The sequence below is a fragment of the Lagenorhynchus albirostris genome, chromosome 13, assembly GCF_949774975.1.
Source record: "Lagenorhynchus albirostris chromosome 13, mLagAlb1.1, whole genome shotgun sequence".
Classification (NCBI taxonomy): Eukaryota; Metazoa; Chordata; class Mammalia; order Artiodactyla; family Delphinidae; genus Lagenorhynchus; species Lagenorhynchus albirostris.
In genome coordinates, this window is record NC_083107.1 from 26,501,000 (window position 1) to 26,527,708 (window position 26,709).

General features: G+C 38.6%; 1 long non-coding RNA gene across 1 annotated transcript; it reads left to right on the forward strand.

The window, feature by feature from the left end:
* Positions 1-15,370: 15,370 nt before the first annotated feature.
* LOC132531141 (uncharacterized) lies at positions 15,371-21,219 on the forward strand. Its single transcript, XR_009544027.1, has 3 exons — positions 15,371-15,957; positions 17,605-17,704; positions 20,947-21,219. It is a non-coding gene; the product is annotated as an uncharacterized LOC132531141 (long non-coding RNA).
* The last annotated feature ends 5,490 nt before the right edge of the window (positions 21,220-26,709 follow it).

Consider the following 26,709-nt stretch of genomic DNA (forward strand, 5'->3'; position numbering starts at 1 on the left):
ATGACCCCTCTTCGTACCGAGTGATCACAGCACGCTTTAATTTTCTAGCTGAGTCTGGATATGGATTCGTAACTTTATTCAAACAATGTATCAGGCACCACTTAACCTTTGGATTGGCTGGAAATTTTTGCTCCTCTGCTCTAATACAATTTAATTTTAATTTTGGTTTTTAAGGTACGTGGGTATAAATAAGAAGAGTGTTAAAGAAATGTATTTCAGATTTTAAATTCAAAAATGTAGAAAAACTTTCTTTTACTATTTTTCATTTTACCTTTGGGTGCACTGATCAGCTACTTTTTCTTCTGCACCCAGGCAAAAGGGATTCTGAAGAAAACACTTTAAAATTTTGATTTCATACATAAGATAGTGGGAGCCTCTCTGCCTGCTTGATTTATATTTGTGCTCACCTTCCACTTTATGTGGGAGGGGGTATACGAGTAAAGGAAATTTTTATATGATTTCAAGTTATTTAATTCCTGATATTATATTTAGCCATGGTAGAGTGTTACGATTTGCCTACAACATCCATCCTTCCTTTTCTTGTACCTTACCTTGTTCAGAGAGGACTTGTGCCTGTTCTGCTTTGAATTTCTCAACCAGTTCAGCTGCTAAAATCACAGGTGAAGCTTAGTTTCTGCTGACTTAATCCACCCAACCGAGATAGAGTTTCTCATTTTATTCAGCAAATATTGACTACGCCTTCCAAAAAGATTTTTAAAAAAATGCATGGTCTTATTTGCTAATGCTGCTGGGAATTAATTAGTTAAGTTTTAGGTTCACAGTAAAATTGAGCACAAGGTACAGAGATTTCCCACATGTTCCTCTGGTGGGAATGTAATAAATTGGTACAGCCACTGTGGAAAACAGTACGGAGGTCCCTCGAAAGCTAAAAATAGAATTACCATATGATCCAGCAATCCCACTCCTGGGCATATATCCAGACAAAACTATAATTCAAAAAGATACATGCACCCCAATGTTCGCAGCATCATAGAGGCGTTATTTACGATTGCCAAGACGTGGAAACAACCTGAGTGTCCATCAACAGATCAGTGGATAAAGAAGATTTTATATATATATATATATATATATATATATATATAAAATATATATATAATTTAAATTTATATATTTGCATACATATATATAAATACTACTCAGCCATAAAAAAGAATGAAATTAATTTTGCCATTTGCAGCAACATGGATGGACTTGGAGGGCATTATTCTAAGAGAAACAAGTCAGACAGAAAGATAAATACTGTATGATATCGCTTATATGTGGAATCTAAGAAATAAAACAAACTAGTGAATATAACATAAAAGAAGCAGACTCACAGATATAGAGAACAAACTAGTAATTGCCAGTGGGGGAGGGGGGAAAGGCAATTTAAGAGTTGGAATTGGGAAGTGGGAAGTGCAAACTATTTGGTGTAAAGTAGGCTCCAGGATGTATTATACAACAGGGGGAATATAGCCAATATTTTGTAATAAATGGAAAGTAGTCTTTAAAATTGTATAAAAATATTTTCTTTTTTAAAAAAGATACTTCTTAGCTGATAGAAGCTTTAGAAGTCTACAGAGGCAGATAATTTTTAAATTGCAGCATGTAACTTCTGGAGCCTGGCTGACATTCTCATAGGAAGCCGCATGAAAATTACTTTCAAAGGCATTCATCACCTTAGCTTGCAGGAATCTGTTCCTTCAGTGTGTATTAGTCCATGGTGCATCCTTACTTTGACTTATCTGTGAGGTTCACTTCTCGCCCCCAGGAACAAAGCCTGCAGAGGGGCAACTTGTTTGGCTTGGGAGCCTGCCCAATATGAAAAGTTTGCAGGCAAAATCAGAAAGAACAGCTGCAGGAGGAGAGATGAGGGTTGCCGACAGCTAATGATTCAGAAAGCAATTTGCATGAGAGCCTTCTGCTTAACAGGAGGCAGCATGTGCTGGGCAATGGTTTACCATCCACTGCCAAGCTGGTTTCTTCACCCTGAGTCCTCATTCCATCAAAACACGTGTCCTGAGGGAACGCCCAGCCACCAGCTTCCACTTACCTGAGTTAGCATGACCTGCCATCTAGAATTTCAGAGAGCTTTTCATTTATTAACTCACATGAATCTACTTTATCCTGAGACTGTGGATACTAGTCCCATGCAAACTGACTTAATAACAAACATTTAAGTGCAAATCCAAGGTCATCTAGATAATATTCTTTGACAGCTTATTGCATATGAGGCACTGCACTGTGCACTTTTTATACCATATCGGACTTCATAACAGACCTCTGAAGTGGGTGGTTAAGTTTCCTGCCAAGGGATCCATACACAAGAAACGATAATCAGAAAAGACCAAAGTATTATTTATTACTAGTGAGCTAGCCGCTGTTACTTCATTTTGGAATTCTAATTGAGGCTTTCCTTCTCTCTTTCTCTTGCCCCCAAATCACAGATGACTAGGTCATGGGACAAGCTTAAGCTAACATGCCTTATTCTGTGAATCATAGGCTGAGCTACTGGGACAGAGCCATGTGACACGTTTGTCACTTTCAAATGTAATAATTCTACCCATTGCTCCATAGATGTTCTGGTTACTGACGAATAACATTAACAATTCCTCTTCCAAGAATAGGATGGAGGGGAAAGGCACTGGATCTCCTATGCCTCCCAAACATGTGAAGGCCGAAGCATGGTGGGAGGAGAAGCATATCTCTTTGTAATATGTTTTATTCCCTGTTTTATAGATGTGCATATGGAAGATTAGAAAGGCTGAGTAACTTGTCCATGTCATGTAGCCCATGCTTGTAACTTTTTTATTATACGACTTATCCTTCTCACCTATCAATTTGCCTTTTATACTGATGTCCTGAGAAACAGACCACTGTATGGTATAGAAATGAACAACCATAAATAAGCTGGAAATGCATTTCTATTTACATTAACTAAGATAGTCACTTGTTTCTTTTAAGTGAGGTCCTCCACCTTTTTAGGGACCTGAGTAAACTAATGATGTGCTTCCATTGATTAAACAAGAATTCTCCAATATTCCATAGAAGAATCATACATTTCTTTAAGCCCTGTGTATGCTTCTAGGGTTTAGATTCTAAATCAAATAGGTTTCTGTTTTTCATTTAAAAAAAAACGAACACAGGATTTCACTTGTAAATTTATTAACTTTTTTTTTTCTGTCTAGCAACAAGCAGTGACTATTGTTGGGTTGGTGGACATAGTAGAGATGGCCATTCAGAAAATCACAAATTTTAGGAACTCTAGCATTCACGTAGCTCAGAACTGTAAGAAGAGACCAGAGGAAGATCAACATGCTTTAAAGTATATTACAAATCCATATTGAAATAGAGCTTAACATATAATTCATCTGGAAAGAAGCTCAGAACATGATTGCCAGTTATTTAATATTCTGGTCAAAGACAATGGAAGCACTATTAAAGTATGGCATTTTGACTGCCATTGGAAAGGTCAGGTTTCAAACAGCAGTGCACTAGTTGTGCTCAAAATGACTAAAGAATGATGACTAATTAAGTGAAGAGGAAATGGGAGACCTGCATTCTAATCTTGTTTTGGCCACTGATGGGAATCATGTGGACTTTAAGCCCATCACACAGTCATTTACCACCTTGGTTTTCTCACCTGTAAAATGAGGGCGTGACTATAGTTCTTTAATAATCCTTGATGATCTTTAGCGCTATGATTCTGGAAGCATCTTGATATAATACAGTTTGAGGATTTATGTCTAAACTCTAGCAAGCAGAAAAATGTTCTTTTATTTCTAAAATGGACTTGACATTGCGTTAACAGAGCAAATGAAATCTTTTGAAGATTGTTCAAAGAATCACCAACTTAAAATTCATCTCCATTGTTGGTTTTTATTGTCTGTTTAACTCTTACTAGATCTATAATAGTTTTATTTGTTTTCCTTTGCACCTGGACTGGCAGCCTGTGTGGTTGGAGAAACACATCACCATTTATTTTAGATACTTTGTTATCAGAGCCAACTCTGTAATCTTTGCTCTGCCCGTGAATTATTTATTTAATTTGATGTGTGTTTTCCTGGATTCATAGTACATGTGTAAATGTACATAGTACATTTCCTTTTGTCATGATGCTTCTTTCCATTTATGGGACTGTAAATACAGCTGACTAAACCTCTCTAGTGGCCGAATACATATCAGGTCTTTTGTGTGAAGGATGCTAGCTAATCTTCCCGTTCATAGGCTGACTACATTTTTATTCATTTGCTTTTTTTCTACTCACCCCTGACAGTAGTATCTGTGGAATAAATAAAATAATGATACCTACTACTTATTTAACTCAGATCAGAAAACTTGACCTTTTCCTAATTTTTTACATTTGCTAGCTTTGTGGCAATATGCACCCCTATTTTTCTCTGAATCTCAGTTCACCCTCTACATGGGAATAATTATGCCTACCATACAATGTGGTGATCATAAAAGAAATTCTACCCATCTACTACCATATTGGGGAAAAATATTTGGATTGACTTTGACCAGACTTGGAGGCACATGTTTGCAGTGGCCTGTTTGAAAATACTGACTACATGGGGTACAGTGGGATACTCTGAAGGCACCTTACACAGGTAGATAATCTCTCTCCCAGGGCATCAACGCTAAAAGTGAGAAGCATTTTGATTTCTCATCAAGAAAGAAATGTTCTATGATGTTAATGGTTCTTAACTTTTGGTGATTCGTTGAAATCTCCTGGGGAGCTTTTGATAATCTTAAAGCCCAGCCTGTAATTTATACCAATTAAATATGAATTTCTGGGGGTTGGACTGAGGCATTGGTATATTTTAAGGTTTGCAGAATGTAATGGTTAATTTTAAGTGTCAACTCTCAACTGTATCCTGAGATACACAGATATTTTGCTAAACATTATTTCTGGGTGGGTCTGTGAGGGTGTTCTCAGATGAGATTAGCATTTGAATTGGTAGATGGAGTAAAGCAGGTTTCCCTCTTCAGTGTAGGTGGGCCTCATCCAATCTCTTGAGGGCCCCAAAAGAATAAAAAGTCAGAGGAAAGGAGAATTTGCTCTCTCTGCCTGAGTGTTTGATCTGATCCCCTGCCCTCTGACTGTGGCTTACGTCAGTTCTGAAAACTACACCCCTGGATTTCCTAGTTTCCAGCTTCTATTTAATATACAATATATTTAATATGTTTAATATCAATTACATATGTTAAAGCAATTACATAGATTATATTATGTTTATTATATATCTCCTATTGGTTCTGTTTCTCTGGAGTACCCTGACTAATATGGTGCTTCCAATACACTGTAAATATTGAGAACTACTATATATGTTAAAATACTATGGCTAAGGTATTGCAAAAGTGGATGCCCTGACAGTGCAGTTCTGCTTCTTAAATGGGCAACTCACTGAGGATAAGTAGCAATGTAAATTATTTTTTTCATTTTAAATGGTGGCCAGTCATATATATATAAACACTTTGGGAGGCTATAAGACACTAATTAAAAGAACTTATAGGATATAAGCACTAAAACCACATCGACTCGCCACTCAGTAGAAGGAATTCTAGGCCCAAGATATAGAAACCTCCATACCTGAATCATTGGAAAAGATGTAGAAAAGACTCTAAAACGATTGAAATTTTCAGAGATCCCTTGTGACCCTTTTGGAGGTCATGATATCAGGACTCACTGTCCCCTGAGTCTTGTTTTGTAATACAGAGAGGGACCCACAGTTACATAGTAAATTGACACCTGAGACTTGTTTTTTTTTCAGCTAGAAGTGGAAAGGAGAAATATCTTGCACTGAAGCAGAGAGTAGAGGTATAAGTGGGGAAGACAAGGTAAAGAAAGAGAAAAGAAAAGAATCCATTTAGAGAAGACTTGCTCTTGGGGCAAGCCCTGGACATATAGTCATTTATATATCCTATTTCAGGATACATTGCATGCTTTACTGTAAGTAAGCATTTAATGATTTGTCTTCCACATACTTTGCTTCATTAAAGAGATTCACTTCTGCTGGCATTTTGTTTCATGGGATCCCAGGCCCTTAGCGTAGTCCCTTAGTAAAGTATCTGTGGAATGAATCAGTCAATATGTCCTCAAACTCAGTACCCTTCTCAAATCAGTTACCTGCTTTATACCATAACTGAGATTATATTATCATAGTGTTAGGACTCAAAGGGAAATATGATCTCGATTTTAGAAGTTGACGTCATCTGTTTTATCACCTCATCCAGTGTAAGAATTCATGCTATAAAAGTACTGGTAATCTGGCCTCTGTTTGAGCTCTCCTCGTATCTTGAATGCTCTACCTGGTGAGTTAAGTCATCCAGCATACGAACAGCTATAATTTCTACAAAGTACTTCCTTATAGTTGCCTTCCTGAAGCATGTCACCCATTGGTCTTAGCTTGACCTGATGGAACTACAGAGAAAAATATTTGAGTTTCAAATACCCATGTTTGCACTTCACATCTTTGTAGTCCATTATCACACAACTGAAGTCTACTTTTCTTCAGGAAAACATCTAATGTTTTTTCCTAAAAATCCTGTGAAAGTATGTCTAGGTCCTTCCCCATCTTGTTTATTGATGTTTGTACTTGCTTTTGTTTTCTAAAATACTCCCAAAAAGGCAATGCTCAGAACTGGATCTAGTGTTTCTGACATGGTCCTTTTGAGACAGAATGAGACAACATATGCAAAAAAGGAAATCTATATTTCTATTAAGTATAATTGTCTAATTCTTATATCATAAAATCTGCATGTGTTTGTTTCAAAAATAAAAATACAGAATAGTATAAATATACAATATTTTATATAATAGAATATAGATATAGAGTAGTATGGAAAAAAAACCCTGAAGTCATTCAAAATAACCCATTACCCAAAGAAAAGTACTTTCAGATCCATTCATCTCTGCTTTTTATCTCCCTACATTGTGTGTATGTTCATTTGTGTGAACATCAGACAAACATACTAATATATACACATAGTTTAACCTAAATAAAAACATAATGTTTTAAACCCGTTTTAAAATTTCATGTAAGCATTGGCCATTATTACATAGTTATAAATTTAATTCTGCATCAAAGTTTGCAAACTCTTGGCTGACTAGTTAAATTCAGCCCGTAGACATTTTATTTCCCACCCCTCAGTCCCACCCCCGGGCCTGCACAACATCTGAAAAGCCTAGGCATGTTGCAGCTTCTCCTGAAAAGTGGACAGTCTGGTGATACTTGGTGTGCAGCCTTACCTGGATGTGGGGGAAGTTGAAGCGCAGGTACATCTGATGCCCTGGGAGGTGTTCTCCAACGAGAGCTTCATCGTCAGCGTTTCCTGTTTGATGCAAACAGCCTGCAAGAACAGCCCCTCCTGGGTGAATTTGTGTTCCCGGAACATGATCATTTTAATAGCTGTAGCTCTAGGCAGTGGTTGTACCACCATTCATTTCATAAATCCCCTTTCGGTAGACCTTAATGTTGGTTCCTTGTTTCTCCTATTATAAATAGTGTTGCAGCATATATCTTTTTCACCCAGTTGCTTGATAGTCTTATGATGAGCTCCCAGACTAGATGTGGAATTGTGTGGCCAAAGTAGACTTCGAGGTCTCAGAACTTGTTTTAGTCTTTTAGACATCATGAGAACCACAAAAACAGCCTTTATTTTTCACTTGCACTCTGTTAAGCAAACACGTGACCACTCTATATGTAAAAACAATTTTAAAAAATAGAGTTGTTCAAAAATAAATAGTAATTAAATTAATATTTTATGGTAGAAAAATTATAAAATACAGAAAAATGTAAAGGAAAAATATAAATACACTTGCAGAACTCTGAGATAAATATTATCTTTTCCATTTTTGCATTTTCCCACTTATATATGCATATGCATTTATATAAACATATATATTTACATATATTTTATACATTATTTAATAAGGATAAGATATACTGTTTATATAATTTTTATTTCTAGTACCTTTTCACCTAATGTTATCATGACAATTTCCCACATGATCTAATATTCCTCATTTAGAAAATTTAAAAATTATTTAATATTTCAACATATGATATCACTTATTTAAACAATGCCCTATTGTTGGAAACAAATTATTTCCAAGTTTTTCTTTTTTACAAATAGTATTCCAGTTAATGCCATGGTACCTAGATTTCTGTGAAATCCTTAGAATAAATTTCTACACATGTACTCACTAGGTCAAATATCCAACTCGTGCAGACAATTTTTAAAAAATCTATATTCAGACCTTTACATTCACAACTATATTAAGTATATTGATTTCATTTGTTTTGCTCTTTTGTTTTCACCCTGTTGATAGATAGGTAGGCAGATAGAGAGAGAGGCATTTCTTTTAATTTAATACGTCTCTCATTGGTCTTGTTGCCTCATGTCTCTGCCTCTTCTAAATATTTTTGCACAGTTTTGGCGTTAACTGGGTGTTTTGCCAAAAAGTCAGTTCAGTGTTCCTCAGATAGTTGTTCAATACTGCCCGCCTCTTCAGGTGCTGAAAAAGGAAATTCTAATGATTTGTTAACACTTGTTAATATAGATAAGATTAAGGCCCCAATTTTCTCATGAAAGCTTACTACTTGGGGCTGGTTTCACAGAAATATCATAACATTATATGCAGTCAAGTTGCACTGATATTCCATATGAGGAAACAAAATCTGTGAAAGGATTTAAATATGAAAATAATTATGTAAATGATAAGTATTATTTATTATTAAGTATAATTAGTAGTTGTCAAGCAGATCCTTTTCTCCCAAAGAGCCACAAATCTTTCAAAATGAATGCTTGCAATTAATAATATTTAGATAGGGGGAAAATGAGTTTTTCTCAGCTTTTCCATCATAGCCTAGCTACTGCCAGGCAAACAACTTGATGGAATCAGTGGAAGCTTAAACAGGTGATAATCTCCTATCGCTCTCCAATTTATCACTAAATGGCTTTTCTGTGGATTGCAATCATTGAAAGGTTGTAATTGTAGCCTTCTGCTATATTTACCATTAGAAAATTTCTTTTTACATGGAGCGTGCTGTTCTAATAAGCAGTGGGTTTTTCACAAACTGGTTTATCATTCACAATGATTAGGTTCCCCCTTATTTGAACTGGTGCATAAAATGCCACTTATGTTTTTTTTAATTTAATTTAATTTATTATTTTATACAGCAGGTTCTCATTAGTTACCATTTTATACAAATTAGTGTATATATGTCAATCCCAATCTCCCAATTCATCCCACCACCACCCTCCCCTCGCCACTTTCCCCCCTTGGTGTCCATACATTTGTTCTCTACATCTGTGTTCTCTACATCATGTTTTTAAATGATTTTTTCTCTTTGCCTTTCCTGTTAGTGTAACCGGAGGTGGGGTCTAGCTGCTCGCCGCTCAAAAGCAAGTAAAGAGGCAAGGTTGGTGGAAAGGAAAGTTCACTTTGTTTTGGGTGCCGGCGACCAGGGGGTGTGGGAGGGAGGACGCCTGTCCGAAGGCCAACTCCCCGCACCCATCCAATGAGGGGGCAAGAGCTTTTATAGACGGAGGGAGGGGGGCTACACGCAGAAACAGCACAGTCAGCTCTGACCGTCATCTTGAAATTGGTCATCGGTGGTCTGACCAGTGTCATCTTGATTGTTTTAAGTACCGTTAGTCTTCAGTTCCAGGGTCGGTTCGTTCTCATTTCTTTGAGGCCAGTTCTCAGAATTGTGAATTGTGGCAGCTTATGTCATGCCTACAGTCTGGTCATCATGTACTTAACTTCTTCACCTAGTGGGGTTTCACACAGCTCACAGGATATGGCTCAGAATATTATCTATAGCCATTGAGGAGGAACTAAAGGTCCTTAACTTTGCTTACTGATGAATTATTATTATTTTTTGCTTCTGCATTTTCTCACTTCTCTGATTAAACTTAATTTTGGGCTAAAGTTTTTCCACAGACAAAAAGCAGGCAGAGGACATGGTTAGGGGAAAGGATCATAGGGTCCTGCTCTGTCTCATTAGGAGTCTCATTTAGGTGCATAGTTAATGTCTGCATCTCTTGGCCTCTGCTAGAAGAGGAGTGAGGTGCACGGGACGCCCACGGCCTGCTCAGAAAGCCTACAAACATTGGAAAGGGATGGCGGTATCTGCCACACTGTCAACCTGTTCTACTCGGTGTGCTACTGCTATTATAGCACATGCTGAGCTGTCAATAAAAATCAGTCAAAGCATTCTGTGTAGCGTAGGGAGGTGTGGGAAAAGGGGTCATTCCAGTTGCATAAAGATGATGCATCTGGTTGGCAAGAGGGCCCATATTCATGTTTAATCATGTATGGAGCCTCTGTCCTCCTTCCTGGTCCCCGTTACTCATCTGTTCAGGTCTCCCTGCCTCCCTGACCGCCTCCCCCATCTTCCCAGCTGCTCATCCCTGTACTTGATTCAGAGTATCTATGAGAGTCAGCCCTGAGCTGCAGGGCCTGATCTCTGCAGAAATGGATTGGTCTGTCATGAGCCGCACAAAACAAAACGAAAATCAGGAAACGAGTGAAAGCATCTGTGAGCTAAAGTGGAATAATTATACCTCGGTACCCTGTTTATAAAGATATATGCAGACTTCCTGCCATATTATCACCCAGTAAGTGTACTTTTTTTTTTTCCTTTTAGTGAAGAGAGAATGCTTTTATGTCAATCTGTTCATGCTTAAGACTCACAGTGCCTATTGTCTATAACTGTGAGATACAACTCGGGAAGGATATAGATGGAGTATTTGGCTTCAGTAAAGTGGGTGGAGCAGGAAATGGGCCCTACACCTGGCCTTGTTTACAACGAGTGACTTGTTAAAATGAGCATCTATACCAGGAAAAATTAATCAGCGTTTGTAACCATAAGGAAGGTGGAAAGTGCTGATCACATACATTGCTCAGGTGCTGTCAGAGAGATTCCGGGGCTGATGGAGGCTATACAAGCCCTAGCATCAGATGGGAACAACTCTCTCCCCCACAAGCTAGCCTGCTTTCCCCCTTCCTAAAGGCAGGCCCTTACAAATGTGGTGTCTGGGGTGGTCCTCTAATTTTCCCTAATCTGTGTGTGGCTGTGGAATGAGATAGAGCTAACGTGCAAACAAAGGGTAGTGAAAATGACATGAGCTCTGGAGTGAGACAGAACTGCATCCAAATCCCATCCCTATCATTGATTTAGTTACGTAAATTGAACAAGTTCCTTAAATTCTCTGAACTGCAGTTGCCTTGTCTGTGAGGTAGAAATCAGGTCAGTCTTTACTGGGTTATTGTATGCATTATAAATAATATATATAAAAGGCCTAGCACGGCACTGACATAAAACAGACACTCAAAGTGGTAACTATTACTATAACTCAGGAAAACTACTCTGCCCAACATAGGCAGTTCTAAAGTGAAACAATATATAATAAAATCTTATTCAGAAGAACTTATAAGTAAGCAGTGGATTGGGTAGCTATATCCTATGGCTAGGTCTCAGTGCATCAGTTCATATCCAAGGAGATTCTCAACATGTAGTAGATGCAACGTATTTCCAATTAATATCATCATAAGAACTTAAACCTCTGTATTTCTTTGGTTTCTAAGAAATTTTCAACCTTAATAATATGTTAGAGTACTTCTGGGTTTAGCTCTTACTGAATTATAAATGCTATCATTTTATACCTAAGATGCATGGTTCACTCAGTGCAGGTGGGGGAAAACTGAATGTTTTAGACTGGCTCACTCTGGCTTGCTGAAGTTCTGGTACACGGACTAAGTGGTGAAGTCAGTAAAGCTGATGAGGTTTCATTTCTAAATGTACTAGGACTAGGTCAAGATGCTAGTTTCCAACTGCATATATCCTTTCTGATGATGATCTTTTTTTTTTTTTTTGCTTGAGTGTAAAGATATTCTTTTCTCTGTATTTTTGAGAAAATATTAGCTTGGCTGTCCCAAGCTAACATATGACGTTATGTTAGCTAAAAACTATGGCGTTATGAAAGAGTGACTTCAGTGACTCAGTGCTTCCCACTTGGTAATTTCTCTCACCCTCAGGAGTAGCCTCAAATGCTAGCTCCCATCAATTACTGGATGCCCCATATTTTCCCAGCATCATTATAATCACTCCTATCAGTTCAGCACCTGTAATGAGCCAGGCTGCTTATCCATTTACAACCTTCACTGCTTTATATATATTAGCTCAGTTTGCTACCTCTTGTCCCCCTCAAGCCAATATCAAATGTTTATTAATTAGGTAAAAATGGTATTAACCACTTACATCAGGAAGGGCAAAAGGGTATCATCTTGAGTGCCCATTTTGAATGAGTGGTAATGGTTGGCAGAAGCACTGAATTAAGAAAAAAATGTAAGCTCTGTCCAGCCTTAGGGGGGAAGAATGCCGTGATTGATTAGCAATGTCTGCCTTGGTTAAAAGAAAAAAGAATAGAAATAGGTTGAGTGACTTGCAGGACGGAAAGGATGGGGATTCTCGGGCTCAATTTCCTTGCTGTTTATAAGCTTCTTAGAGACACAGGTAATGTTTCAACTTTCCATCATGTTGCCACAGTGTTCATTTCCAAATCATTTATTTCTTCACTCCTCCATTTATTCCTGCTGAGTTCTCCTGGACTCAGAAACTTCACACACTCTATTCCCTTATGTTGAGCCTCACATACTTCCAAGTGGCTTCCAAGTGGCCTCCAAGGGTGGCCTTGTCCTGTTTATCCCGAGAAATTCCCCCAGGTTAATATGTGTCGCAACGTCTTTCTATTTTATACTATAGAACTTGTATGAATTTGTAATTATCTGTTAGAATGTTTTCTTGTTAATTTACTCTTTCCCTCACTGAACTCTAAATTCCATGAGCCCAAGAACCGCATCTCTCTTTTTGACAAGCCACCTTATTTACACCCGGCACACACATCTGGGAAAGAGTAGACATTTAATAAATATTTGTTGAAACAGCAAATCCACTAAACTTTGGAGATTCAAACTTAATAACACATGGATCCTGGCTTCACAGAACTCATATTGTAGTGAAGCAGAAAGTTGATTAAGTAAATGATTATGATGCAATGTGATAAAAGAAACATAGACGTAAGGAAATATCACTGCCTGCCTGGATCAGGGGGCAGGTGTTGGGGACGCATTCTAAAAGTGATGTCAAGATTGAAGAGTAAGGAGTAAAAATGGACCTTTTAAGAAAAATCAAGCGCTGCAACTTGTGCGATTTGAATTTGATATGTTCCACCATTAAAGTTTTTTTTAAAATCAAGCAGGGTATATTAACATGCATCTGTAGTATTGCCCTAAAAGCATTTTAAAAGAAATATGGATGTCTTACCTACAGAGGCACACAATTAGGCTTTTCCCTCAAGGTATTCTTAGTGTTAACCCTTTATATTGCTTTTTACTTGATGTACCCACTAATTGTTCTGATCCAGTGGCCTTGATGAAATTTTTGGTCATTTGCAAAGTGTCAGTGGGGATTATGTGAGCACGAGTCTTTCAGAATTTTAAGTAGAAAATGGCTCAAGCATCTCCTACAGTTAGGGTACATGTGGTTACAGTAGAATAATTTAGAGAAGTGAAATTGGGTCTGTCTCTTTAGGTTTAAATATATGACTTGGGGATAATAAAGGAAAATCATTACTAGCACAACAAGGGATATTTAAAATAAAAGATGGTTTTAGGTACACCACTAACTTTATTACAGCGTCAGTGATAAATTGTTAGGTATTATATTGATGGTAGCAGGCGGTAACATGTCCCTTTGTAGTTGAAGCTTTTTTTAAAGATTATTTTTTTTAACATCTTTATTGGAGTATAATTGTTTTACAATGGTGTGTTAGTTTCTGCTTTATAACAAAGTGAATCAGCTATACACATACATATATCCCCATATCTCCTCCCTCTGCGTCTTCCTCCCTCCCACCCTCCCTATCCCACCCCTCTAAGTGGTCACAAAGCACCGAGCTGATCTCCCTGTGCTATGCAGCTGCTTCCCACTAGCTAGCTATTTTACATTTGGTAGTGTATATATATCCATGCCACTCTCTCACTACATCCCAGCTTACCCTTCCCCCTCCCCGTGTCCTCAAGTCCATTCTCTACATCTGCGTCTTTATTCCTGTCCTGCCCCTAGGTTCTTCAGAGCCTTTTTTTTTTTTTTAGATTCCATATATATGTGTTAGCATACAGTATTTGTTTTTCTCTTTCTGACTTACTTCACTCTGTATGACAGACTCTAGGTCCATCCACCTCACTACAAATAAAGCAATTTCATTTCTTTTTATGGCTGAGTAATACTCCATTGCATATATGTGCCACATCTTTATCCATTCATCCGTCGATGGACAGGTTGCTAGTTGAAGCTTTTTTGTACAAATAAGCTGGAGGGTTTTGTTTTTGGCTCGATTATATATTTATTCTTTTATAAGGCAGAGAGGAAGAAAGGGAGGGATAGACTAAGAAAGTATGGAGCAAAACATTTCCTTAAATCACATTTAAAATAAGGTAGAGTGTAGTAAAATACAGGAAGGTAGACTGAAAGGCAACAGTTTATAATTATATTACATCACTTGACAGAGCTGTAGTGCTTTGTGTAAGCCTTTAAAACTTCCCCCAAACATGTTCATTCACCTTGATTCAGTCATGTGCAGAGAAGTTCCTTGTTGGGTTGGTAAAGCAGAATCATATCCAGGCTCTAGCTAGAGCCAAACACTATTGCAGTTCTGTACAAACCTGTGTGGTATGTACAGATAGAAACAATAATATGTAAACCTGTTCCCCTTTGGTACATTGATCATTTCCTAAACTTATTTCACCTGTACCCACCACCCCTCCCCCCCACACACAAAGAACTAATACCCCTGTAAGATATATTAAATGTGTTGATTTGGATAACTAGAAGTTGATGGACAGAATTCCTCCAGCAAGAGGGAGTTTTAGGTGGAATGGAAGAGAAACTCATGGAAACGCTTGAATGGTCCTTTCCTTGATTCCACAAAATGAGTAAGACTGATCGAGTTCCTTTAATATGCAGCATCCATATTGCATTTGTTCTTACATTTTATGCTGTAATTAAATACAGAGTAAAAGTTATTGAGTGAATATTAAGTTTATTGGGTAGCTGAGTTGATAATTGTATTTTATTTTTGTGCATTGGAAATCTATGTACATTTATATTGTAGGAATATGGCAATGCTTCAAGAAAAATGAGAAATTCACTGGTAATCTCCCACCCAAAGAGAGCCATTGTTAACGTTTTAATATTATATACTCTTTGTGTCAGTTTGTTTTTTAGTCAAAAATGCATCTTATTGCTTGAATTTGCATTTCACTGATTATGTGATAAAAACTCCTTTTTAGGGCTTCCCTGGTGGCGCAGTGGTTGAGAGTCTGCCTGCCGATGCAGGGGACGCGGATTCGTGCCCCGATCCGGGAAGATCCCACATGCCGCGGAGTGGCTGGGCCCGTGAGCCATGGCCGCTGAGCCTGCGCGTCCGGAGCCTGTGCTCCGCAACGGGAGAGGCCACAACAGTGAGAGGCCCGTGTACCGTAAAAAAAAAAAAAAAAACAACAACTCCGTTTTAATTTAATTTTTCTTGAGGTAACATTGGTTACCGCCTCTCAGCTCGAAATTCACTCTTTTGTTACTTGCTCTGTGAAAAGTGCTATGGGTCCTTTAAATAGTTTTTCCTTGGCCAGCCCGTGGGATGTTAGGCTTTCCTAATTGATGGCACCTGAGGAAGGTGTTGCTTCGTGATGCCCCGGTGCTTGCTGGGAAGGCTCTTGGTGGCGTCTTCAGCACCCACTCACTCCTGCAGCTCCGAGGGCGTCCTCAGCCCTGCTCCCGGGGCTCACAACTTCTCCGGTAGTCGGCTTCAGCAGTGCGCAGAGAGACGGAAGCTGTCGTCTTCCGTCAGCATCTTCTATCAAGCAGTTTTGGAGTAGCGCCTCAGGTGAGAAATCTCCCCGTGCATAGTTTTACTGGAACCCTAGAATGTGGATTTCCAGCAACTTACAGAGGGCATATTTCCAGAAAGTTCCACCAGGAGACACCACAGCAGCTTCTTTACCATCCAGTGAGCCACAGTCATGCTCTTTTCAACCGGGTCTGGACCTCAGTCCTGTGGGCAGGGAGGAGGAGGTCTTCTTTTCAACTGGAGGGTTAGCGGCTCTCCTTATTTCTGCTAACTGTGTGTTTTGGCGTTCTCTTTACTTGTCGCTGGCCATTCCTTCCTTACTCTAATCGTCTTTCATAATTAATAGTTTTTTCATTACACTTTCCATGCTCAAATTACTGTTTGTTTTTCTTCTGGTTGGACCCAGAATAATAACTAAATAATCTAATATTAGTGTGTTATTGTTTAATTTTAAAACCCATTTTTCACATGTTTTTGTTTCTACATCATTATTTTAATGGTTTCATAGTAGTCCATGTAGTAGTAAATACTTCATGCCTATTGTTATACAGTTTATAATATATGTTTTCATTTTCACAATTGTAGACAGTGCTTTAGTGAACATCTTGGTACACATCCTTTGCTCCTATCCATAATGATTTTCATTAATTCTCAGTCATTTGGACATTTTAGTCAGAGGCAAGTGATGAACACACCACGTCAAGTGCTTTATATATTTCCAGGGGGATACTGAACATACTATTTAGCGCCATAGCAAAACATCAGAAAAAAGTGAGGAAATCATGATTTTTATTGTCTTCTGCCAAACTCTCATAGCAAGAATCTGAAAAATCTCTGGTGAAACACAACTGAAACTAGATTTGAGATTGAGCCATTAAATCCCAGTTATCACCAATCACTTCTGGCTGCTTCTGATTAAACACTTTCTTTGTGTTTACGATTGGGGAATCCACCTCATGAAAAGAATGGCAAATGGGAAAGAAGTAAATGATTCAGAATATCTTGGTTGTTCCTGGGAGAGCGCTCTGACAAAGCAAGCGGTTTACCTGAATGTCTTAAGCAAACTGAGCTTGGCTGATTTCCTGTGCTTACAGAAAAGAACCGCTGTAGCTTCAGCTGGAAACCCTAAGCCAGTGGCTCAGTGGTGGTTTTTTTTTGACGTGCCTGCGTCACAGGTATAAACAATCTGCGATGTTGAGCTAAACGTACCTAAACTGCTGAGGATCTTTCAGGTTAATTTAAACCAACAGGGAATGATCCTGACTGGCAACAATAGAAGATTCTCTCCCAGCAGGAAGTGCATGGGGGCATCCCTTCTAGATCAGACATGCTTCAGAGACTGCTTCTGGAAGCGGTCGTCTTAATTGAATGTTTGTGTCTGAATGTTTGTTGCACACAGATGTTTCTTACCAATACTGTTGAGCCTTTTGGTGGTTTCTAAAAGAGGCTATGTTAATCTCAGAACAAGGAGATAGAACATATATGACGTGTAATCACACTATAATGATAAAAATAGACACATGCCATCATTGTTGTCATGGGCAGTATCAACAACACAACACAATCACTGTAACTTATTGGGCACCTGTTATGTAGACAACATGTCTCTTGTCCATGGATTAGTGTAGTTAATCCTCACAAAGCTCTTAAGAAGTAAGTACCAATAATATCCCCATTTTACAGATGAAGACACTGAGGAAGAGAAAAGTTAAGAATTTGCCTATGATCAGTTATCCATCTGTTCAGCCAGTGCACAAATTACACTGCCCAACTCCAAGATCAGGTGAGTACAATGGCCTGAGCACCATGCTTTACTGCTTCCCACATATTTAGGAGCTAAAAGAAATCAAGTAGTGGACCTTAAAGAAAATCTTCCTCTACCTTCGTTCAACTCTTTTCGCTTTCATTGTGGTGGAGTCTGCGAGAGACTTAATGTATCATGTAGAATTATCAAGTTAAATGACTGCATTTTTCCCCTTAATTGACCATTTTGAATTGAATTGCTTGGATTTATCAGATTTTTTGTAATGCAGTGTGGTCTACAATAGCTATTGCCAGCCTCTTTCCCACCATCACTACACCTGAAAAATAAAATTCACACATAAGACATTCTATCATGTGCTTATCCAGAATTAATGCACAAAGCTGCGTAAGTAAAAATCTGTGGTTTATGCACAGTTTCTTCCAGGCCAGCTGCTGTGTCTCCCAGTCACCCTAGGGTCTGCAGTTAAGGACCTACAAGTCTAGAGAAACTGAGAGAGACGTGTTGGCTTGGCCAATAGATCTTGAGCACCTATAAAGTGCAAGGAGCTGGATCACTGTGGTGGACTTGTCGGGGATTTAAAAATAATAAGACAGCCTAGGAGACAGGCTTTGACACCACTGACAAAAGTACACTTCAATTACCAGGCAGTGAGAAAAGGAGGGACGTGGGTAGAGGAACATGTCAGCAGGGTGTGCTGCGTGTGGCCCATCTTCAAGTTTCAGTTGAATCCTACTGTTCAAATGTGGGCCACTTGTGGGAAATTCTGTACCATGAGGGTTTTGCTTAATGTTTAAAAAGTCTTACAAAAAGATGAATAGGGGCTTCCCTGGTGGCGCAGTGGTTGGGAGTCCGCCTGCCGATGCAGGGGCACGGGTTCGTGCCCCGGTCCGGGAAGATCCCACATGCCGCGGAGCGGCCGGGGCCGTGAGCCATGGCCGCTGCGCCTGCGCGTCCGGAGCCTGTGCTCCGCAACGGGAGAGGCCGCAACAGTGAGAGGCCCGCGTACGGCAAAAAAAAAAAAAAAAAAAAAAAATGAATAGGAGACATAGCAGGTGGCAAATCAGAAAGTTGTGTCTTGTAAACAGGGGGAGATCAATCCAACTTCCAAATCCCAAAATATATCAATATCCCATAATAGAGAATCACTATCAGGGAACTTGCTGTTTGTTTATTAGTGGCAGCATGGCATAAAATCAGGATAATTCAGTGTTTAAAATCCCTACTTTGTTTGAATTTATAACTAGTATAAATACTTCTAAGATTATATACATTTAAATTTTTTCTGCAACAAGTTAGACAGGATCACAAATTCACATGATGCTCAAAAGCACACTCAGAAATATTTAATGAAAACCTTCATTCTAGTGATGAGGAAACTCTAGCTCAAATAAGAAGCAAAAAACCATACTCAAGCAAACAAATCTGTAAAAGAGTTGTAATCAGAAATATCCAGTTGTCCTACCTCCTAATTTTGTGATCCATCTGCTTCACCGTCAGTCAAAAAATCTGATTCTTCGAAGAAAGAACTTTGGCTTGGCTTTAGAGAGTAAGATTAAAAAAAAAGAAAAAACAAACACTTAGGCAAAGGAACAAACAACCAAAATTAAGTAAATCTGGGATTTTTTTTAAACCAGCGTTGTCTGCATTGTTATTTTGGGCTCAGAGCGATGGCTTGATGCCAAATTTAAATGGAAAGCATTATCTACTCCATATTTATAAATCTTTAGATTCTGCATGTGTCATGAAAAATGTAAGTAAATTTTCTAATAGTAAGGTGTGTAGGATTAATTTGTATTCTATGTTGAAAAGCTCCACGGTAGGCAATTAATTCATGAAACACCAGCGATTGCTGCCTTAAGGGCTACATTGCTAGATAAAATTACAGACCTCAAATCGTATTATTACACTGGTATCCATTTTTTGTGTGGTCTAGGGAATATATCATCTTAAATTGAATATTTACCTAATCAGTAGGCTAAGGGTATGTTCTGGGTTCTGCCCCCTTCGACTCTAGAACACACTGTCTAGTTGTGAATATTAATATGCTGCTTATATAGTTAGGTACTACTGCTTACTGTTTTCACTTCATGGCACACTTATTAAATGATACTTGTATGCTATACTAGAATAAACTAGAGGGGATCTAAATGGAGCTTGGTAAAAATTGTATAGCCTTTATATTAAACAATGATAAAGTAAAACAACTAATATAAATAAAAATTTAAAATAACAAGCCATAATAAAGTATAAAGTATTGGGAAAGATATCAAATACTTAATTTACATAATTTTCAAGTAATGCTTTTCAGGATTTTTACTGAGAAACTTGTAGTTGCTTCCACAAACATAAGTGTTTTTTGGTTTTTTGTTTTGTTTTGTTTACCAGGTCTTATTCTTGAAGTTGTGACTGTAATTCTAATCAATGTTTTAATAACATCTCTCTATTTTTGATCGTCACATTAGACAAAATTTTAATCATTTTTACGATCAAAAATTTTAAGCCAGTGTCTTTCAAAGAATCTAGTTTCTTCTTTCTTTGGCACACAAAAACTCGTTGCAGTATCATCTGATGATGTGTATGAGACTGATTTCGTTCCAAGTTGGTGGTTGCTTTTGTTAGGTATGTCCCAATAATGATGGTAGAAGGCACAGACTGTGGTAGAGCCTTCACATTCACTAGGCGGTCATATCATCTTTACATGAAGATAGAGATGGGCGGGTAACCACCTAAACCCACGCTGACAAGGTCTCTTGGGACTCCCGCCCCTGACCTGCTGTATCTTTGCTCTGGATCATTAGTTCTTGTAGCAATCCTAGCAATCTCTTGTTCACCATGAGCATTGGCATACTCGCCGCTGGCTGTTGCACAAGTTGATGCCCGCTGGTTGAATGGCGAGAGAACTTTGGTGGACCCATGGGTGTGGCGTTTCTCACTGTGTCTGCCATCCGAGACCACTTTTGACCTTTTGTCTGACTCTCTCTCTCTTGGGTAACCTTCCTGGGAGACCCTACAGAGGCTATTTGTGGCTGAATGTGAATAGTTGCAGGGTTCTGGGTAACCCAGGCTGTACCAGGCAGCCCCAAGGGTTGAGGGGATCATTATCTCATGTCCCACTTACAAACATTAGATTCAGAACTGTATACCTAAGCAGACTGCTTGGTACCCTCTGATTCAGGTATGTGACTTAAAACAGCCTTGAAGAACTTTGAAAGTAATATAAAAAATGGCAAACTTCTCTATTTTACCCTTTCTTTACCTAGACTAAACCTGCAGCCTCACAGGAGCTGAGAACATATTTATTCTTTATCTTTTACTTCAGACGCTCAGCAGGAAGGTAACACACTTTGAATGAAAAAGGACAATTCAAGTTAGGTTGGTGCTTTGCCTAAGCCAGAAAGGTTTAGGGAGAGAAATTGAGGATGAAGAACACAAGAGACAAGCTTTTTCCTTTTCTTTTTTTTAACCTCTCATGGTTTGACTTAATTCTATTATTTGAATGATTTTGAATTGATTTGGACACACCCACATTTAAATATAAGTTCAAAAATGCATTCTATAGTCAAATGGAAAGTAATTTGTGTGGTCTTGTTATGAAAATAATTGTTTTATTCTCTGTACACTCCAGTCTCTCCACTCATTTATTCATACTTGTATTCATCTATTTACACATCATTCATATATTCACAAAATATTTGTTACTGTGGATACTATACCTGGTATTGATCTAGGTGCTGAGCTGGAAAGGTGAAAAAGTCATTATCATTACCTTGGAGGGTCTCCCAGTCTTGAGGGGAGTCATAGAGGTTAACACATAATTATTGTACAGTTGGACAAGTATCATTATAGTCTTAGGAACAGAATATCTGGAGAAAAATATTTTATTTAGTCTTATTATGTATTTGAGTATTCACCTGCCCAAGATGGAAATCTATCTAATAGAGTTTGTGCTTTTAAGGACATAATCCAACATGATACTTTTTATTTGCTGAGATCTTTTCTCCATGAAGTGAATTAGGAGCCCAGGCTTCTTCTATGTCCTGACTCTATTTCCTAGGGCCTCAAAGCCTTTGGAATGTAGTTGGAAGACAGAGGAGAAAAGAGTGTAGAGGCTCTGCTCTTAATCACTCCATCCCAGAAGTGACATTCATTACCTTTGCTCACATTCCATTGACAGGCTATATACATGCAGGAGGTGCTGGGTCCTGCAGCCCTGGCAAGTTAACGTCTAGCAATAGTTTTACACAGACGAAGGCTAGGAGCTCTTTGCTGAATTGCTCACATTCTCTGGACAAAAGTAAGGAAGTCTGTGGCTGTTTATCCCCTTCTCAAATATATGCTTCATTGTTTTCCATCCCTCTAACTCTAATCATGGGCAGCAATATTTCTTCAATATTTTATCCACTCACACTGTCCAGGGAGGTTTCTTCGGCACAACAAGCAAGGCACACTGGGATTATTTTTATAGCACATTTCCCACAGTCGTATCAGATAAAATGCATTACATCTCACCGGGTGACTGCTGAATAATCTCACAACTGTGGCTTCCATGTGAAAGGCAGAGGTGATTAGCTTCCAAGGTGTTTGTGGGCCAGAATTGCTCTGCTTCCCTTAACTAGGTAGGTTAGTACCTGTTCGAGTTCTTTGAGCTTTGTATACTGTTCCCTTGATTGACAGGAAGAAATCATAGACTTAATAGTCTGGTTGTGAGGATTAAATGACATATTTTATATAAATTGCTAAGCATGGCTTTAGGCACATATAGAAAGCAATCCATAATTGAGGCTCTTGTCATTGCTAATTAAGGACAGGATATTAAGCAAAAGTGGAAGTGTCCTTTTTGTGGAGGAGGATGATATACTGAAACATTTAAACGTATTATTTGCTGTAACTAATTTCTAATGAGATTTCAATGTGTGCTTGCTGTCTGATTCCCCAAGAGAATGGATTTTCTCCCTCACTTTATCACATAGATATTGCCTGAATAAGGTCCTAATACCTGTAACTGAATTCACTTTTAGGATTGCACTATCCTTTAAGAGGCAGCAAAATATATTAATAAAGAGTGTTAGTTCTAAACTCAGATTTCAAGTTGTAGCTGGGTTACTTATCAGCTGCGTGACCTTGATCAACCTGTTTCTGAATCTGTGAATGTTAGCCAGTGATATTCCTTTCTAGGGACATTATGCTGGGAATGAGATGATTTATATAAAACACTTAGCAGAGAAGATGGCATAGAGCAAGTACCTAATACATGTTACTTTAATCATGATGATTACACAGAATATTGGGATTGGGGTCAGATGACCTGAGTTTATATCTGTGTTCTGTAGCTTTTAATCTTACTGAGCCTCGGTCTCCTCATCCATAAAATTGGGCTAATCATATTCTCTTCACACAGTTGTTATGGTGATTTTAACGTATGTGAAAGTTCATAGAATCTTGCCTAGAACCTGTAAAATATTAAATACGTGTTAAAATTATTTTCTTTTATTTGCGGTATCTGTGGCCCTAGGCAAGTTGATCTGCCTCTCATATTGGTTATGCCTCCTACTTGGCCTGTTATAGTTAACATCAAAAAAAAAAACAGGGTTTCCCTGGTGGCGCAGTGGCTGAGAGTCTGCCTGCCGATGCAGGGGACACGGGTTCGTGCCCCGGTCCGGGAAGATCCCACATGCTGTGGAGCGGCTGGGCCCGTGAGCCATGGCTGCTGAGCCTGTGCATCCGGAGCCTGTGCTCCGCAAAGGGAGAGGCCACAACAGTGAGAGGCCCGCGTACGGCAAAAACCAAGAAAACAAACCCTCAAGCAACTCTAAAAATAGTACTATATCTAACATTATTATTTAAGAAGAGGATGGCATTCTGTTCCTGAAGGATTTGGCCATTGGAATTGTGGAGGAAGACCATCTTGGGATATGTGTGGTGACATTTCTTAAATGCATGGTATAGCATGGGTTGCTTTCATCACACAGTAGGGAAATACTAATATCTATAATTTTATAATCACTAACCCAGATTAACTTTCAAGCCATTAGTAAAGACGAATTCCATTTTGATATTTAGTACCCTGCTAGAGTATCTCTCACTACAGAAGTTTAAAATAAGCATAAAAATAAATCCAGAAACAGATAAAACTAGCCTGTGCTGTGGAACACCATATTCCCAGGCAGTCCAATCTGAGGTCCACAGTCAAAAAAGATTTTAATCTATGAACTATGTCTACAGTGGGTGTTGATGGGAGACAATGAGAAATTGTCGCCTTTTTACCCTCCCTCTGTCCTGAGGTGGTTTCTATTTCAGGTTCGATCATTACACCATTATAGAGAAGCCCTGCTATGCTAATATTTTCCTTAGACTTTGAACAAACTCAGACACCATAAGATTTTTTTTTTTTAACAAGGAGGGAAACCTGAGAGCTTTCTGTGGTATCTCTCTTGTACTCCTCCTGTTCTCCTATGTGGATGCCCTTCTCTATCTTATATCACTTCCCCAGTTCAAGAATCCTTCAAGAGTAGCCTCAAAAAGCCCATCTCTTCTTTGCAAAGTTACTTGTTCCATATTGCTTACATAGATCTCTCTGCTTCCAACTCCCTTGAAACACTGTTCTTGTCTTTCAGTTGAGTGTTGAATCACAGAATTTCTATCATATTATTTAAGTATTATTTAAGTAGCGCAGGGAGAGGCTAATCCTTGAAATCAGGAAATAATTATATCTTAAATTAGAATTTACAGCTCCGTGGCAGTGAACACAGTGGCTAAATAAATAAAAATTTAATTAAAATGGTATGCAATGAGGGCCTTACAAAAATGCCGTTAAGAATAACATCGTTTGCATAAAACTGAATATCTAAAAACAGCTAGATAAGTATTTAACTTTCCATTTGTATGTATAGATAAAGCACAAGGATTTGCCCATTAGGATTTTATTTTCCATGGTAGGTCATTTCAGATGCTTTAAGTGACCCTACAGGCATCTTTTTCAGATTACCTTTGTACCCTGGTTTTTCATCTTGGGACTGCCGCCATGTACAATCCTAAAATGTTCCATAAAGGCTCAATCTTGCTTTTATGTCATGAGCCGTTTCCATTTAGTTAAAATTAAACTCTCAGCTACAGGAATATCTCCCAGGACTCAAAGCTTTGCCTTCTCAGTTAAAGCGTCTAACCTGCTAGCTTCCTGAGGGCAGTGAGCTCAGAGTGAAGCTGAATGACAGTGAAACCCCAAGTGACGTGACATCGCTTCATTCCAGAATGGGTGTTCCCCGACGGCTGCATCTAACATATGCACAAAATCTCCCTCTCGATTTGCACTTCCAATACCATTCCTAAAATGTAAGCATTGTTCTTTGGTGTCTCATAGGTAGCATAAATTAAATGGGATAGTTTTTGTATTGTGTTCCACCTCCACGTAGATTTTTCTTTACTGGTTTCTACATGTGTCTCAAGTTAAAGCATTGTTTCCTAACTATCTCACTCCCTCTCCTGTTTACCCTCCTGTCCCTCACTTGCATATGAGAGCACAGTAAGCAGACACCTTTCCTAGTATCCACCATTGATCCATCCCCTATTGCCCTGTCCTCGTAGGACCTGATTTGATAGGAAAAGGTGTTCATTCTCAGATATTTACCAGCATGAGTGAGACTACCAATGCTTCATCCTTTTATTCACTGTGTTAGGTTTGTAAGAGACACATGGAACAAAAGGGGCTTAATCTCTTTTGGCGCCCAGCTGGAAATCCACAGGGAGAGAAGGAGCAAACAGGTATGCTGCTAATTATCAAACAGGTTGTTATGATGGGACATAGAACAGGGAATGAGAGCTCACCTAGTTAGAAGCAGGTGATCAGGGGGTTGACTTTTTAATAACTTTATTGAGGTACAATTTACACACAATACATTGTTCATATTTAAAGTATACTAAATACTGTGAGTTTTAATATATGCGTAGACCCACAAACCCATCATCCCAATCAAAATACCAAATATGTTATAATTCCCAGTGTTTTCTTGTGCAGCTTTGCAATTCTTTCTTCTCTCTATGCCTTACTCACTATATATTAGTTTACATTTTCTAGAATTTTATAAAAATGGCATTATGCTTTTTTTTTTCTTGGTCTGGGTTATTTTACTCAGCATAATGATTTTGAGATACATTCATGTCATTGAACATATCAATAGCTTACTCCATTTATTCACTTACTTATTTATGGCTGAATAGTATTCCACTACAAGAATATACCACAATTTAACTTTGCACTCCCTGATGGGCATTTGGGTTGTTTCCAGTCTTGTCTTTTATAACTAAATCTGTTAGGAATATTTGTCTACAAGTCTTTGTGTGGATGATATACTTTCATTTCCTCTTGGTAAAAATTTAGAAGTGGCCTTGCTGGGACATACTATCAGGACTTTTGACTGATGGAACAGCATAAGAGGTTGGAATACACACAGTAATGAATCTTTGAAGGAGGAGAGTTGGGGTACCTTTTGGCCCCTTCCCAGGGGATAAGTATATACTTCAAAGGTACCTCAAATTTGCCAAGTTTTGAGTCTCAGTTCTCGACCTTCTTTTTCAAGTGTGGTCCCTTGTCAGTATTCCTTTGTTCAGTAAATTGTACCACCATCTGTGAAGTTGGGCAACACAAAGTCAGCCTTGACACCTACCTCTCTTTCACTCCCTTTATTCTATTGGTCTTCAAGTCCTACCGTTTTTCCCTCGTGAAAATCCCTACCATTTGTACTGCCCACGCTCTAGTGTGGGTCACTGCAGTCTCCCCGCCGGACCACTGGGCAGCATGCTCACCGTCCCCCATCCCTTGACTTGTACTCTCCATCCATTATCTGTGGTTAACATAAAATGACCTTTGAAACATGATATACTCAGCATAAGCCTGAGTATATCACTTCACAGATTAAACCTTTAAACAGCCCTTCATAATCCTTGGCAAAAAGCCCAAAATCTTTACCATGGTTTACACAGTCTGCATATCCGTGTCCCTGCTTAATGTACGTACTCAGCGTTACAAC